This window comes from Temnothorax nylanderi, unplaced genomic scaffold (genome assembly GCF_030848795.1).
Source record: "Temnothorax nylanderi isolate EJ_2023f unplaced genomic scaffold, tnyl_v1.0 TNYL_tig0011_pilon, whole genome shotgun sequence".
NCBI classification, from domain to species: domain Eukaryota; kingdom Metazoa; phylum Arthropoda; class Insecta; order Hymenoptera; family Formicidae; genus Temnothorax; species Temnothorax nylanderi.
The window spans coordinates 134,538-147,954 of record NW_027249073.1 but is presented as its reverse complement, the minus strand read 5'-3'; the positions used below and the strand labels follow the sequence as shown (position 1 = coordinate 147,954).

At 40.0% G+C, this 13,417-nt stretch overlaps 1 protein-coding gene across 1 annotated transcript in view; it reads left to right on the top strand.

Annotated features, from left to right (window-relative positions):
• Vn (membrane-bound neuregulin protein vein) overlaps positions 1-13,417 on the top strand; it is a 326,537-nt gene that overhangs the window by 305,469 nt on the left and 7,651 nt on the right. The window contains exons 6-8 of the transcript XR_011717187.1: positions 7,350-7,424; positions 8,180-8,573; positions 12,818-13,035. The gene's annotated coding sequence lies outside the window, so the exon portion shown is untranslated. The remainder of the gene's footprint in view (positions 1-7,349; positions 7,425-8,179; positions 8,574-12,817; positions 13,036-13,417) is intronic.

The window sequence follows — 13,417 nt, the reverse complement described above, 5'->3', positions numbered from 1 at the left end:
AGAGAGAAATATCGTTCACAACCGGTGAATACCGTGACAGAATTAACGATATCCGCCGTTTACAAAGTTTAACGCCAAACGAAGCGTATCTCGCGACGCCAGGCTTCGACAAATCCGTGACTTTCGAACGTTCGTATTTTTTTAAGATTTAAAATCACTGCCGACGCGTGAAATAGCCCAATCAGTTTACTTCCTTAAAAAGAAAATATTTAAAAAATGTATATAAGGAATTCATTTAAAAAGATAAAGAAAAAATTAAAAGAAAATTTCTTAATGCATATCTATTTCCAATTAGAAAATGCAAAAAAATGCAGTTATATTGTATACGAATATATGATGTAAGATAGTTTATGAGAAAAACGTAATCTTTCATAGAACGCACTGAGAATTTTAGAGAAATGTGATAAATGTTGGCACGTTGCTACTACAATAGCATAGCTGACGTTGGATCTCGATAATGTACATGGCAAACATTCGCTAACAATTTAATACATTCACGAATACTAATCACCGGAGTTACACATTATACATAAACCACAAATCTCTCTCCTCTTATGCAGTAATCGCAATACTAATGCAGCCTGTATGAAGCTTAGGCTATTAAATCTATATCAGCTGTTTCACCAAGCCCTTCTCGTTAGTGCAAGATAGACTTTCATACGTGATGCATGCGGTGGAATGAAACATATTCCTGTGCCAGCACATGAAATACGCGCGCGGGTATACAGAAAAAAAAGAATTTTTTAAGACTAAGGCACAAAAGCAGAAATTCTTGGATGCGCAATTCCGAAGAAATTGGCCGCCTCTATTTTTCATAAGCTATAAGAGATACATAAGTAATAGACAATTGCGTTTTTCATTATATAATCGCAAAGATTTCTTTTAGAGTTCTCGTGATTAAATCTCGCGTACAAATTCCACCACCTTAACATCATCCACTGCTATAATGATAATTTGTTGGTAACTTTAGTCGGATAAATCTAGATTTAATTTAATATTTCGCGAAATTGAATATCCGTTCTACTCCAGGATATTGATTTTATTCCAATGAGAGAGAGAGATACACATTATTGCGCAAATAGATATCGTTTCATTGATTGTATAACCGATATGAACATCTCCGGACGATGCTACTGTACGGATATCCGACATATTTAGCCAAAGAACATCCATGTTTCTCAACAGTAAGACAGAAATATTGTTAACAATCGTGTTAATCAGAACAATGAAAGCAAAAAAGTAATTGATCAATTGATCGAAATAAATCAACATCAGCATAACGAAATTACAAGAAAGATTACGAAGAAAATTACAAAACAGTACGAAACAGAGATCTAGTGAAACGCTGAAACAAATATTCAGCCAAGAGATTCCAGGAGATATCCCGAGCAAATTATCATCTATAAATTAATTTATATAATCTTTACTTGGTAATATAATATATATGTGCTATATACGATTTGGTATTTTCAACAACTTGAACAACGGTTAGGGAAATTTTTAGACTGCGGCGCGAATTTGATCGGGATCTATGTGTAGATTCAATGAAGCGCGATGTGTGTTCTGCGGGATTAAGCCGCACCTATTTCGCGCGAGTATTACACGTGAGCGGTTATACCGATAACGCGGTTCACGCCACTCGGTAATCACTGCGCCAACGCCGCCGGCATCGCCACCGGATCGACTCGCCTTTTCAATTCGCAATGCGGCCATTCCATTGCGCGCGCGGAAGCCCTACCAATCGACCCTACGCCAACCTAATACATGACGAGGCTTCTCGCACCGCTTCGGCGCGAGCAGCGTTGCGGGCCGCAAGTTTCGATCCGGAGGGCGGTACGCTTTATGGCTTTCATTAAAGAGCAACCGAGTTGGAATAAGGGCGTATGTCCTTAGGGGACAAATGGACCGAGCTCGGAGGATGAAGGACCACCGACGAGAAGACGGTGAACGTATGTGTGTACACGTGCGGACACACGGGTGCAGGATTTCCCGTTGGCTGCTTGGCTCGGCTTGGCTTGGCTGGCTGATGTAGTGATGTACACGATGTTTACACGAACGGCTGCCCACCCGGCGCTGCTTTCGCCAGCTATGAATTCGCATTACGGTGGCGCCCGACGCATTAAACTATAACGACTGCCAGGACATTCGGTAGACCGGATATCTACCTAAGCGACAGATCATGAGCGCGATGCATCGCTAACAATTCCTCTACGGACATCGCGTCACACAACACGGTAATGATCGCTTTTAAAGCGCCGCTGGTCGAGGAACCATCTCGGCATTAGAACATCTCAAGGGTCAGCGGAATGATGATCGCGATCGTCGGAAATAGATATATGCCGAGTCTATTTGTGTGTGCTTACAATTAGTAATAGTCGCATTTAGCGGAAAATTATTATTATAAAGTCATACTTTTTCTCGGATTGAATCTGTTATATTTAAATGAAAACGTGTTCACGTTTGAATCTAAACAAGCTGCACCAAAATAACAGTAGCATTGAAATCGTCACTGACCTTAATAAACTATTTACGAGCCCGTACGAATGCAAAATAAAGAAATCAGATGTAGAACTTTATTAAATTTTCTCTAATAAATAAATGAGATAAACAAAACTAACAAATGCGATATTCATTGTTGGATCTAAACAAGCTGAATTAAAACGAAAGTAGAATTGAAATCGTCGCTGACCTCAATAAATTATCTGCAAGCGCGTACGAATGCAAAATAAAGAAATCAGATGTAGAACTTTATTAAGCTTTCTCTAATGAATAAATGAGATGTACAGAATTAACATATGCTCTCTCTAAAATAAATAGAATTAAGACAGTAACAGCATTAGTAACACGAAAACAGAAGAATCGAATTCCTGTTATTTTCATAACCGAACAGGAAAACAATTCTATTTAATATAGAAACCTTAATATAACTTCCGACAAATGAAACGAACCGTATTAGCGCAATACTGCATGGAAGTACGGAAGAAAAAGTACAAAAGTATTCTAGCATCTTTTGAGAATATCTAGAAATAACTCGGAATGAAAAAGTTAATAGCGCTCAGCGCGTACAAGTCACTCGTGGTATTAAAAAATGCCTGAAATACGGGCACGCGCGGAAGTACTTCCGTTCTCCTGGCGCGACTGCCGAGACAATAGCCTTCCTCACTCCTTTCTACCCTCTTTATGTAGCACCAACAAAAGACTCTCGATATGCGACCTCGTGTGCTCTCACAATGCCTCCCGTGTCATCTGTAGTCTCCATACGCCAAAGGTACATGCCAGAGGAGCGCGTCTAAAAAAAGGGGAGAGAGAAAAAAGGAAGGAGATATGACTGCCAGGCATGATAATTAATAACCGCTCTTCCTTCCCCAGCAAAGATATATTCCCGTTTTATTATTTCGCGTGTACGATGCGATTCTCTGGGATCGAATCGGGCTTGATGAATTCCCAGGAGAACAGGGAACGAGGAAAGTCGATAAATCGTGTGTAGCGAACACGCGCGCGCGCGCGCATCCGTGCTAGCTGAATCACTCGAAACGATCTAAACGAGATTCGTAGCTCCACTTTCCAATTTTGCCCAACTTGAAGGAGCCTTTTCACAGATCCTGCGAGATAGAAACGACCGAGTGGATAGGTAGGTACGTAAGAAGGTTCCACCTGATGGGAGCGAAAAGGTGTGTACTCAAGGGGATGGTATCGCGAAGGAAAAGCCGAGGGGAGGAATCGCCACGAGGAGAGGCACGATCGTCGGGGTAGCGTACGTGGCGAGGAAGCGCAATTTTCAAATCGAACCGCGCGTGCAACATCGATCCCTACGTTTCTCACCGTCCGAGACGCGGATCCGAGAGCACCACCAGGTTGACGAATTTACCCCGTGAGAGGACCCGGCCGAAGCCACGGTCGGTCGAGCTCCGTCCGTGCGGGGAGCGGAGTGGCTCGGTCGGTCCCGGTAATACGATAGAGTTAGGTAACTAGCTACGTTATACCTTGGCAAACCCATTATATCGCTCTGGGAATCCTTTGGGAAATAGTCTATAGCGCTGCCGGTCCCGAGCTTCGATCAACCGTGAAATGTAGTCCGATACGTATTACCGGGTGCAGTACCCAATACGTTTCAGCCGGCATCTGGTGTATAGGGCATTACCACGGCGCGGGCCGCGTTACCTTCCGCCGCGCCGGCGGAGAGAATTACCGAGCCTACTATGCGCTTAGGATTCCGCCTTCGCATGGAATTGCGGCAATTTCTCTCTCGTTCGGCCTGAGCACGAGGTGCATGTAGTTTGTCGTTCCTAAACATGCGACATGCTAACATATTAACCCTCTACTGCTAGTAGTTGCGTTTGCGTAACGTAACTAGCGGCCTCAACACGACCCCGATAGACGAATGACGTCATAATCGAAGGTAATTCTTGTAGAACTAATTCCGCTCTTTCGGAAATTTCTGATACAGCCTTGCAAAATTATAATCTGAGCTTAATAAAAATTGCAAAAAGTATAAATGTATGATATAATTCTATTAATAAATAACATCATGAAAAGATATTGGAGACATTTCAAATTTAGATCGATAAATTTGCCACAGTTTACGTGTTTATTTTTTTAATCTGTTTATAATGCTCTTTAAGGAAATTGTAGTCTACAAATCAATTTACGAAATTGTTGCTCTATTGTGTAATTATTACGTTATACCTGCGACAGCAGATTGAAGAGCGATGTCATTGCTCGCGACTTGCCTCGGTAAGGAATAAAATAAATCGTAACGAGTAAAAAAAGGAACGCTATTTTCGAAAAATTGTTCCGTTAATTCTTACAATCGATTATATGCGAACAAACGAATATTGACGATAGGAGAAACGTACATACAGGCGGCCACATCGCCGCGTCCCGGCCAGCTTTGGCGATGGAACTTTTATAAAAACGGCGCGAGAGAGAATGAGCGCCCGACAATATTTGATTAGATTTTACAAACAAACGCACGCGGACGAACGCGCGACATACACGTGTAATGAATTTACATCGCGCCCCGGCGCGATTGCCTCTTTTATGCATTTGAGAGAGAGCGCTTGTCCTCCACTGCCCTTCTACCCTCGTCCGCGAAACGACCATGAATTCAATGGTTTCCGATAACAGCGGGGTGGAGTCGAGGGGGAGGAGAATATAAAACAAAAAGAAACGCTCGCATATCGACAGTAATTTACATAGGGGGAGAGCGTTCCGAAGGTAACGCGCGACGCGCGCTTCGCCCCGTTGCCGGAAAATAAATGTTCACCCACTCGACGATCTTTCCGATGTACACACTTGAACGGAGTCGTCGTTGCACACGCACGCCCGTGTGTGTCTTTTGAAATCAACAGGCTCGGTGAAGTTCTTAAAGTCGTCGACAACGTCGAACATTCTGAATAGAAACAAGTATTATTGATACGTCTCGAGTAGAAAAGTTTCTGACAACGTGCGCGTCATTATTCCAAGTCGTCGACGCGTTGAATCGCGTGCGAACAAAGTAAATACTTTTGCTTTTATTTACTGAAGCGAACGCTGCCGATAACTGTCGACATTTGCTTACGCTCGAAGTTAGAGTTCATTCTACAAACCTCTTGTCTTCGAAAGTCTAACAAGAGCGGAAATTATTTCTAATTTTCTTTTAATAATAATGTTAATTTAAATGCTTGATTTAAGTCAGTATTATATTGATATTAGGACAAAGTCGAAAAACGTATATTTTCAGTAATTTTATTAAAATTTTCTGAATTTTCCAGCTTCTGAAATAAAAAGACATTCTCTGAGATTTGTCCGAAGAGTTTATCTTATCGAAGAAAAGGTTTAATCAAATAATACCTATAACGTTCTATTGCTTTTCCGTTGCGATACGGTAAAGCACCAAAAGTAATACACCTGAACGCGGTTCTCGGCACAACCCTTCCACTTTTCGGACTAAACACATGAATCCTAACACGGTAAAGCCAGGACGGTGCACAAATTCGCGAAAGGACACTAATAGCGGTCAAGCTGACTACGGGGCTACAATACCGGTATCGGCGCGCTATTATCCGCAAGTTTATTGAATGTTAAAGTTCTATGGAGAATTCTCCATTTCGCGTTTGCCCGGCTATATTTCGCCGTCAGTAAGTACGTCGTTGCTACGTAGCCAGTAATTGGCACGTCAGGACAATGCGGCGTATCAGCGAAATTCCGCCACAGTGCTCATTTAATCAGAAACTACAACAGTACCCATCGAATTCCTTGCTGTTTAACGAATCAAACGTCGGGGGATACCTTCAAGTCGTGCTTATAGCAAAATTGACTTAATAATAATAGTCCCGTCAGGGAATATCACGAGTAATCGAATATAGCGTTGCTCAAGAAATATTCACTCCGCGACTTAATGCCAGTTTATTTAAATTCCAGAATTTTTTCGTTTTCTTTTCGCCAGAATTGTGTAACTTAAATTATGCTATTTTAATTATAAACATGAATAAAAATTATCTTTTACATCAAACTAAAATTATTTACAACTAAAATATATTTCTCTAATCGCATTCTTAGTGCTTCAATATACGCACTCGTCTAAAAGTATTTTTATTTATGTGGAAAAAGATTGATAATAGCTACAAATATTTAATCACGATTATAAAAATAATCATTTTTAATTTCTTTTTTATAAACGCAACGCAACACCGTTCGTGCAAGTAACATTAAAGTAGATAGAGTCGAGTGGAAAAAAAAAGGATTTAGCTTCAAGTAGTCCGTTTATGAAATCATATCGTTAAAAGCACATGTTATCGAGGTCGTGCACCTTTCGGCGTAGCCGTATAAGGGCCTTACACGCGTTAGACGAGATAGGTGCAAGCGAAATGATTCACGGGCGACAGGAATAGAACTGTGACCGTTTCCCCTCACGTTCTTCTTCAGGGTCGGTGAAGAGCCTTGAAGAGCCCGTAGGGTCGGCAGTCGCTGTAGTACGAGGATGAGAAGCTCGTGCTTTCGAAAGCGCATAAATTTTTTCGACCCATTGAAAATCGTATAAATTACGACAATACGACCCTTTAGCTATTGATCGATTTAATTCGAACAAAGTAGTAGAATAGAAACTGTTCTGCATCGTTTTGTATTGTATCGTAATAATCATAGAGATTCATTTCAATTGCATAGAAATTAATGCGATAACATTAAAATGTAAAACTATGTATTTGCATGTCGCAAACAAAGGAATATTCCTTCACCTAATAATGACTATTGTACGCGAAAGGATTAATCTTGATATCTCAGTTACTTTTTAAGATTCGCAAAAGAGACATTTAAATCACATGAAGTACTTAATGAAGAACTACTTTCTTTTCCTGCTTGCACTCAAGATATGGATAAGTTCTCTTCGTTCGCCGAGGACGTGACGCTCGCCCGCTTCTAGCGCATCTAGCGGCACTGTCAAGGTAAATTAATGTATTTCCATAATTCATTATAAATAATTCGTACAATTGATAAAAGTATTTCGCAATATTAATTCGAAAATTATGTTAAAAATTAATTTTAATTTTAAATTTAGTCGGACTCAAAGAATATAGTAAAACTCATTAGAATCAAACCAGAATGCTCGAGAGATTCTTCGATAAATTGAAAAATGCAATAATTCTTCAATATAATTCAATAATTTTTGTTATTTTATACATTCCTATATAGAATAATTATGTCATGCGAGTTTTCCTTCCGAAAAGTAAATCATCTTTTTATGGTTATTAAATGGATGTTTGAAACAAACATTGCGATTTTGTAAAGACTTTCAATTTTATCATTTTAGAACTATTATATCGTCCATTTATTAGACAATCCTCGTGTATATGCGCTGAGCTTAACGTTTTATAAATGTTTTACGATTGATATATAGAATTGATTTTTACAATCCACGATCTGCCTCGAGTGCGCGAATTATCTCGAAAACAAAATGCGAGACTGTCAATGAACTAACGCGCTCCAACAATAAACAAACCCCTCAGCGCACAGCGAAGCGCTCGCGGCATCCATGTATATTCGCCACTGACTTCGAAATATTTAGCGATTACCCCGAAGCGTGAATCCGCGAACGATGCCGGCCGTCCGGGCACATTTATCTAGATAATTCAGCGCGCGCGCGATACCAATGAGAGGAAAACTAACCATCGATCTTCGTTGGCGTTCTTTCTGCTTGCAGCTTGCACATCGGGACATTCATCGTGTTTTGTTTTGTTGTAGCCTCACCCATCCGCCCCTCGCTCCCTGTTCCCATACAGATTCCTGCATCCGCGACTTCGCCCTTCGCGCTCTTCTCGGGCTCTCTTCCTGAAGCGCGCCTTCTCGCGCTTCCACCCTTTACCATATTACTATCATCCACTGATTCGCGTAATCGTCTCGAGCATTCGACGCTGCTCGCCCACCGTCACTTTTTTCCAATTTCGCTCCCTCAAACCGTCTTCCTTCTATCCGTCATTCTTTACCTTTATCGTTATTCTACGTTTCGTTTGCTGTCTACCGTCATCCACTCGACATCAATTTGCTTCGAGACGACGATGGCAGCCACCAGCAGAAAATATCATCGTTTTTCAAAGGTAAGATGCAACTTTATTACCATTGATTTCGCGAGAAACCTCCGTGAGATTTTCGTATTTTATATCAAACGGGGTGTCTCACATAGCGTGACCTTTTAATTAGAATTTTATGATCACTTTACCGTGTATCTTCTCTTAACAAATACTGACAAGGAGTAGAAAGTATCTCGCAAATTTCTAATTTTCAGTATTAAATATCTCGACGAGTAAATCTTGTATTGAATTTGTGTTAAAATATAAATTTAAGTTGAAATCTAAATGAAAAATTAAGTTTTATTTGTATCTCCTTAAATTTCTCTATGCCAAAGCTCTTTAATTCACAATGTTGAATAATTAAAATCGAATCAAAATTAATTTAATACTTGATTAATTTAAATTTAAAAAAATCGATTATTATCTCGACATTAAAATAGCCCCCATTCTTCTTAGTTTTCCTTCTATTATCTATCGTTAAAAGAACACGCAGTGGTCTCGCGACACTCTGTGCACGACAGCAAAAAGTTGCCGCAACAGCCACGTCACCCTGCTGATGAACAGAGGAAGACGGAGCTGCTTTCGCGGCGCGCCGATATAAAGGGGTTCAATGAGTTTTCCCGAATGATTTATCGTCCTGGCGAAGGGTAGCTGAGTCCTTGCGACACGAGTCACGTGCCGTGTTCAAAGTTGAAGTTGCGCGACTCGACGAAAATGATCTTCATTGCCGTTCGTGGCTGCGTCAAGAGTAAATTTCGTGTACGACCTAGCTACCTGGCTTATGGGGGGGAGTATTTTCGTCTATAATTATATATCCCTTTCGGGTTCACCGTAATTCATGTGAACGCTTTACTCACGAGATATCGCCGGATTGCGAAGAAAAATAAGGGAAACGAAGTTTTGATCCTCGCTCTTTTTACAATTCGCGTTATCTTAACGTTCCTTCGAACACGCTCGTACGTCTACCAAACCCTTGAGAGAGTCACAATCGAATATCGATAACTGTTCAAAGAAAGTACGTATGTACTCAGAGAACATACATATATGTAACTATATATCACACGCAATAACGTCCAGTGCTCCCCGGTGTCCTTAGACGGCGCTACGTCGGGCGGAAACGATACGGCTGACCGTTTTTCGTAAAGAAAAAGCAGCAGTAAAAAGAAAGCCAAAGGGTAAAAGCTGAAAACTACGCGCGGTAAGAAAAGAGACCTGTGGGTATACGAGCGAGCCGGATGTCTCTGCGGAGCTCTTTGGTAAGCTCGTAGCAGTCCTCGCGCGATGCCGAAAGCTCTTTGCGGAAAAGCACCGACTACGTATCCTTGAAACGCACGTCGCATAAACGCTTCGCGTAAGAGGTACTCCGCGTAGCCGGCCACGGAGATACACGACAGGATGCCCGTATATTAAGAAGAAAAATACGAATCTCGCGGCGGAACGAACGTCGGGCAAAAAAGTTTTTTTCCGCGCTATCGACATTTTGTTCGTCTTCTGTCGACAGTGCAAAATTGATAATGCGCACTATTTTACTCGCACTTGTATTATATGTCTAAGAATGTCTGTCTTAGTCTTGAATTAATTGTATTCAACATAATATAATATCTAGTATGATGTAAAAAAGGGGGTGAGAAATTAGTTAAACTGCGATTAGAATTCACTAATATTGGCGAAGGTAACTTTAAGATAACACGACAGCGTTGTATCGCACATCGAAACGTTAGCTTTGCTAGTTTCAACTATATGCCATGCCTCGAAGTGATCGCGCACGTATCACGTGTCTCTTCGTAGCTGAAGAGAAGGAACGTTAGATGAGCATTCAGACATGTACATGGATATACAGATATATGTATATATAATCTTAATGCGTCTGTAATGGACTTGCAAACTATTCAACGCGCGCGCGAAACTCACGTTAACTTAAGCATGGTTACAAAGCCGATAGTTGTTAACTTCCGGGATAAGACGAGAGAGAGCCTTGAGACACAGTACAAGTGCTGGTTACCATGTCCGTTAGACCAGCCAGAAACTTCGCCGAAAGCGAAGGTCGTTAATAATTTAATCAATAAACGGATATATAGTTTAAACGAGCAATAAAATGCTTTGAAGACAAATATGAGGCGATGCTGATTACAGCACGATAATATATTTAAAAAATAATGCAAATGATCACGATATCCGAATGTCTATAAAGATTTTTGAATATCCAAGATTTCTTTCTGTATATCTCTTCATCGCGATAATTTCTTATCTTCTTAATGAGGGAGAATTTTGCTTTCATGTAATTAATAATTCACTTATTTCTAACGACAAAGACGGAACTGTTTTTTTTTTTTTTTCAGGAGAAATATCGTGTATAGATTTACACAAATTATAAATATCTTACGACGTTTGAAGTAAACTGACAAGATCATGGAAATCAAAATTAAAGAATATCATAAAAGCATCGCACGCTATATAGAAAATGTGTTTAAATAATTGTTTAATTGCTTGTTCTTATTTTATTTCATGTCATCGAAGAATAATCATACTATATCATCTATGGCTGTTACGTGCGTCTAAAATTTTTTATTGTTTCTGTCAATAAATTCGATAGCACGAACAAACTGAAAAATCTTTGTCCCAAACGCGACAATTAATATATTAATTTTTAATTAACTCCAAGTCAACCGACGTTGTCCCATAGAATCGATAATCCGCGTCGGAGTGTCGTGCGACCGCACAACTTTCCCAAAAGTAACAAACGATGGTTCGGATATGTCAGGCTCGGTGATTAACGATAGCTCGCGGTTCGTGTTCTCTCGCTCATTGCTAACGATCACCGTCGATGTCAACGTGATTCATTTCATCAATTATCGCCGACCGGGTTCTCGCTTGCGAGACGATGACGGCCGAATAATTTGCCGATGATCCTCAACTACGAGCATGTCCGGTCGGAATTTTACATAGCTATAGCTGATCGATGACATTTTATCGAACTCTTATTGATCAAAGTGTCTATCGGATAGAATAATGATGGTTATAATGAACGTATGAATTTTTTGCGTTGACTTATCCTTAATTCTAAGCAATATAATACTTTGATTATTTTAAACTTTGAAACAATACTTTTATGATTCAATGAAAATGAAAGGTAATTATAGAATTTGTTGTTTCAGTAATAATACTGATATTCTTGAAATAATTCAAGTTGAATCAAATTTGGATAAAATGCTTATCTTCCATGAACTTTAAAATCAACTCGGACGTGATTGCCAAATAAGTAATTTTCAATCTTTATCTTTACTCTTCAGATTGTTCACTGTCTGGCTGATTAAAATTCGAGGATTTGTCAATAAAACGGTCCTTCCGACGTCAACCGACGCAAGAACCGAACTCGACGATCGTGGATAAGCTTAATGGCCCGTTCTAATTAAAAGACCCATTATCGTCGCTAGGTACTTGACAAAACCGAATCCGCAAACCGCATCTATTACCTAATTCTAACTGCTTGTAATGCGAATGTGCCTTAGCAATTTTCAACAACTGCAATTTGCGAGTTCGAGAAAACAGAAAACTAAGAACGATCGAAGTAAATATCGTCAAGAAGTCATTAGAAAGACTTGATTACCTTGATTAAATAATCGTGAAAACGGTTAATTAAGTTCACAACAACCGAATCATTTTCCAGAGGTTAATTCTTCCCAAGATACTGGTTCGTTAACTACGCTAATCTCAATTAAACTCTTTCTCTTTCGAAAAGCATGACGCAAGGAATTGAAAGATAATGAACTTGGACATCTATATAAAATATTGCTCTAAAAAAATGGAGAGAAGATTCGCAGCCTTCTATCATTGAATAATAGCAATTCTATTGTTGCCAAAATTTTATATATTATAACAGTTTTTATCTATATTGTAACTTATTTATTTTCGGAAGTTTACATCTTACGATAAGATATCATAATGCCTCGCTATTAAAATAATATGTATTGTTCCTAGTTTGGTCGTCATCTATAATCAAGAAGAAGCATCTGATGCCTAGATAGATTTAATGGCTATTCTCCCATTCGAACTTAATCATTCAGTGTTTAGCTCTCAGCAAAAGCGAACTCCACCCCCCCTCCCCCTCTTCGCTTTCCCCCAATCTAATAGTTTCCTCGGAGGAGACCGGCGACTCCGATGCTCATAGATAAACTTAACGGTCCCGGGTTAATTAGGCCGGAAAGAGCCGACGGCATTAGCGGCACCTTTCGTGCTACAGGAATAATTTAGTCCACCACTTCCTGCCGCAGGAGAGCCTCAGGAGACGAAGCGAGCCACCGACCAACGTCATCCTCACACACATCGCATCCTGGACCGTCGTGAGTCGAAATTTCGCCAGCTAGCGAACCCTCACGGAAACCGTCGCACTGAGCGTCCTTTCTCGTAGGACAAAAAGATCCGGAGGAAGAGATACGGCGGAAAGTTTTAACTCTGCGTCCGGAGCTCTTCGTCCTGGATCGCGACAAAGGTAAGGACAAGGACGGTGATATGTTAATTACGACTCTGTTCAACGGAGAAAGTTCGATGAAAACATTCTTTTCCGAAGCAATCAGAGACGCAATCAATACGCGGAATAAAAAAGACAAATCAAAATATCCTACTTTTCGGGAAAAGTGAGTTAAAATTAAAATATTTTAACTTCCGGTCGAATTCCCGGAGTTGTTACAAACTGAAATTTTCTCTAGGTTTTTTTTACTAATATTATACAACCTACAGCAATGACCTAATTCAAAAATTTCACAAAAAAGACAAACTAAATTTTTACGAAAAAATCAAATAACTGACTATTGTTGATTCAACGTTACAACGTTAGTACATACAGATACAATCGCGTGTTATATGATTTATCA